Source organism: Hyperoodon ampullatus (genome assembly GCF_949752795.1).
Source record: "Hyperoodon ampullatus genome assembly, chromosome: 9".
Taxonomy (NCBI): domain Eukaryota; kingdom Metazoa; phylum Chordata; class Mammalia; order Artiodactyla; family Ziphiidae; genus Hyperoodon; species Hyperoodon ampullatus.
This window is the reverse complement of record NC_136922.1, coordinates 95,408,852-95,413,687: the sequence shown is the minus strand read 5'-3', so window position 1 is coordinate 95,413,687 and position 4,836 is coordinate 95,408,852.

The following is a 4,836-nucleotide window of genomic DNA, read 5'->3' as shown; positions in this document are numbered from 1 at the left end:
TTAATTGCACACAAGTACTACTGCTGGGTAACCAGAACCAGGTGCGACTGTGTTGAGATTTTTACTGTGTTTAGCCTGATAGGAAAATTGTGAAAGAACACATATAAAGATATAGTGGAATAAAATAAATGCAGAGTTGGAAGTTGACTCCCAAGGGCTGATAGACTTGGTACGTGTGAGTGTGTAACAAGCTTTTCATCCCTGCATAGATGCAGTGTCTGTAGCCTTAGTGGAAAAACTCAAGTTTAGTGGTTTCAGCCTCGTGTGGCAAATAGATCTGAAAGGACAAAGCAGTATATTGGTAGCTGTTAATAGAGCAGGGCTAGCTCTGTCTATATAAATAGGGAAATGGGCTTAGCCATAGAAGTTCAAACTCTCTGGTTATCTCATGTATTAACACAAACTGGGTCTCAGTTACACGGTTATATTTAATGTTTTACGATCTCCTAGACTTTCTAGTCCAGGCACTTTCTGACAAACCTTTGTCCTCATTTGAGGGGTTTTGTTGTCGGGTTTTTCTGTTCGTTTTTGTGGGTATTTGCCTCATTCCATCCCTGAGCTTTGCAGCTAGACAGGTGTGATTCGAAACTATGTTCTAAGGCGTTTCCTGTAGTGGAGTAATTGGTTTGCAGTAGTAAGTCATGCTTTTCCACTAAAAGGGGACGGAGAGGTGGTAATCCACGAGATAAGCTAAAGTTAAATTGTTAGAAGAATTCCTTGATCAGAAATTATAAATCTGCGTTTTGTTGCTCTATTTCCTGAAAATAACTTGGAGATGCCCCTGATTTGTCCATCTACTGCTTTGATTCCTTGGATACCACTCATTCTTTCACGTTAAGCAAAAACAAGTAATCGTTGCAGAGGTCTCTGTATTTTGCAGCTGCCCTTTTGTAAGACGCACTTTTCCCAAATAAAACAATTTTAAAAACCCATAGTTTGGCTTTCTGTTTTGTGTAATGAGCCATTTTGAAATGTGCAGATGTCAAAGCATATTTGTTTCTTTTATCGCCTCTTGGATCAGTTCATCAGTTAGTCAAATTTCTGTGGATATAGGTTCATTGAGAAAAGTTGACACCTTTCCTAAAACATCTAGCCTGCTGAGAAATGTTTGAGAGAGAAAGAGGTAAAGAGGAAAACCTTACCAGCTGGGATCATCATATTATATATTTCTTTTTAGGACTTTTAAGACTAACCCTTAAGCCTTCTTTATTGGCCAGTGGCACTGACAGTTTCTGTTGACATGTGCTGGTTGAACCTGCTTCAGACCCGCAAATAACGGTGTTTTTGTTCCTAATTCTATTACGTGATTTTTTTTTTTTTTTTTTGGCCGTGCCGCGTCGCTTGTGAGATCTTAGTTCCCTGACCAGGGGATCCAACCCGGGCCCTCAGCAGTGAAAGTGTGGGGTCCAAACCACTGGACCACCAGGGAATTCCCTATATAAATTTTTTATGATTAAAATAAAAACCCTTCCACCACTCCAATGGAAGACCTTCAGTAACCTTTTTACAGTGCCTATTTGTAAAATAATTTAGTATCTATAATTAAGAATTAATAGTTGTAATATCTATATTAAGAATTAATGCTATTGAAAATGTCTCCACATCTAGGATTGTGTGTATTGCAACTTATTGTAGTCATAGCTGAAGGTTTCTGTAAGCTCCCTTCTGGTGGATCTTTAGCTGAAGCTGCTCCCTTCCAGAAGTGCCCAAAGTTCACCTTCAGGTGCTGCTGCTGAGGCCTTGCTGGGGGACCACACGTACTCCCAGAGGGATGCTAGAAAGCCTGAGGCGAGGTGGAAGTGTTGGGGATCTGAGCCGGGGCAGAGACTTAAACCTCTGTTTTTTTGGTGTCCAGAAAGTAGGAAGAGGCTCATCAGTAGCTGCGTCGTTGGCGGCATGTCTGAGTCTGTGGTGGGGAGAATGGTCTAGGCATGACCTAGGTGGTGATATTAGCTTACTGCTGGAGTTTAGGTGGGTTGATGTTTGGAGCAGTTTTCTTTGTGTCTCAGAAAAGGCAGTGGAAGCTTATGTATAAGCCTGTCCTTAATGCGTGTTGCTGCCTGGTCACTGCCTACATTGAATGTGAGCTCTTTCTATGTGCTTGCCGACTGCACACAGTTGGGGGACCACCGGTGATGAGTGAAACCTCTTTCCCGTTTGCACAAAACTACCATCTCAACGTCTTTCCTGCCACCACACAACAATAAGTGATGTTTACATCTGTGACTAACTCCTGTGGACATTCACGGATTATTTTTTTTAAAGGTTGGAGGAAAAGTGAAGCAAATACTGCCGAAGATTTGGGGGAGGGAGCAGGTATGCTGTTGATAAAGGTATTTGTAGTCGTCGTTATTCACGCTCTTCAAATGTCCAAGTCGGCTTTCTGGGTGCGCGGTACAGTGGCAAAGCCCATCTAACTTTCGTGAGCTGATGAAATGTGAGCGGAAGTGACAAGTATCATTTCCAGATGAAAGTTAAGAGCCAGTCAGTCCATGGTTTTCCTCATTCTCCACTTTCCTGTGGCCGTGCGTAATTTCGGAGGAGGTGGCGGTTCCACCGGCCTGGGTCACACTGCAGGGAGAGGTGGGCGAACACTCAGCTGACCTCTGAGGGGCATGGGAACCCCAGCTGGGGGGTGAAAAGCCTCTGAAAGTTTGGATCTTTATGTTGTCACAGCATAACAACCAGTCCTGTGTTGAAATCTGTTTAAAGAAATGAGCTGTCATTTTATACAGAAGTCTAAGTAAAAGACTTTCAGTATTTAAAATATTCATTTATGTTTACAATACTTTTTAGGCACCTCTATTCAAGATAATCCAGTGGAAAGTAAATTGTAAGGTGATCAAGTAAGTTGTACTGATGAATAAACATAAACTTTATCTTTTAAAATTGATACATCGTATACAGACATGATTAGTAGGAAAAGCATTATTACAAACTTGCTTTTTTGCCTAATCTTTGATGATAAATACTACTAATGAAAATGTGTAATTTTTTTTAGAAGAATGAGATTTTGTACTACAGTTTTTAAATACATCGGAAGGACTTTAGTTGAATTGCTGTAAGTTGGTTAGCTAGGTGATAAGTTTTTAAGTAGCCCTCAAACGCTAGAAGACGTTTCTGAGGGTAGCATAGGCTTGTGCAGGAAAGGGATTTCCCTCTAAGTGGGAAGAGAATCTTTAAAATTTTAAGCAGCCAGTGCTTATTTTGTATTGAATGACAGGAAGAGATCCATTGCTGATGATAGAAAATACCTAAGATCTTACTTTCACCAGAACTAACCAGGTCTTAATGCAGCTCCCTTATCAGTGCATAGAAGAAATACGCCTTGTAGTACCTAAACAAGTATGTGTTTTTAGGTTCAAGTGATGTGCTTTACTTTCCTTTTAATTAAAAACTTGTTCCCCTCAACAAATACTTAGAAATTCACTTCCAGAAAGTTTGTACCTCCTCTGTCTTTGCCAACAGTGATCATAATCTAAAATGCAAAATTATGAATTTCTAAGAAAAAAAGATTTGTTTAAAGGAAGGCTGATGATATATTTGCCCTCTTGTAAAGGGCTTATTTCATTTTTACTTATATACATGCAGGTGCGTGAACTCACTTTCTTCCCCTGCCCTTGCCTTCTGCGTTAAAATTGTGTTAATGGGTAACGTTTTTAATAAGACGAAGGTAACCATTTGTTACAGATATTTGAGTCCCTGCCAGCACTGTGCTAGCACTGAGGTGCTGTGAGCACAGATGTGTCAGAAACAGTGCTCATCGAAATAGTCCATGTGCTCCCTTCCATTTCCAAACTTCTTTGCAGTTAAATTGGTGCCATGTGACTGACTCGGACCACGTGCTGCATGCCTCCTCCATCCCTCCTGCCAAGGAGATGTTGGAAGCCCCCCCGCTGAATCGGCAGTTACAAGGTGGAGGCATCCTGAGTCCCCAGGTCACTGGAGAAGAGAACCCCTCCACCCCAAATCAGATTTTGCATGAACAAGAGATTCACTGAGATTTGTGAGCCTATTTTGTTTTGTTTTTTTTTTGCCAATGTAGCCTAGCGTGAGATATCCTAATAACAATAGTTGTAGTCCTTTTCTTAATGGAGTTAGAGGCATTTGTGTTATTTATTTGTTTGGTTGTTTGCCACAACACGCAGCATGCAGCATCTTAGTTCCCCAACCAGGGATGGAACCTGTGGCCCCTGCAGTGGAAGTGTGGAGTCTTAACCACTGCACTGCCAGGGAAGTCCTACTGTGTGATTATTTTTGATAATTATAAATTAGGATAACTATTATAAAGGTGTAAAATGAGAGCTTTTAATGGGAGGCCTGGCTCATCTCTGGCCAGGGAAAGCTCATCTGAGCTGAGATCTGAAAGGGGGGAAAAGGGCACCACCCCTCAGACCAAAGGCATGTGCTGAGGCCGTGAAGCCGGCAAACGCAGAGCATATGATACCTTGTACTGAAGCCTACCATCATCGATGGCAGTCGATGCCCTGCAGGATGTGCCCAGTTTAAGGGATCTCAATGCAAGTGTGTTGGTAACATTTATAGGGATAATATTGGATTGCCCTAATATATCAAGATGATCTTCCTAAGTTTCAGTACTTGAGTAAAATGTGACACACCCAACTGGTCCTCTTAGCCTGACCAGAACTTAGCCCTCCCCTGAAGTCACTGCACCCCCAGAATCCCGTCCCACAGGGACCTCAGCTATCACTCTTCTAAAGCCACTTGCACATTATTGGGCCACCTGTGCCATAATTTGAAGTCCGTGCCACCTAGCCATAACACTCATCATAGGAGAACTTGCACGATGCTTTATAAAGCACCTTCCGAGCTTTC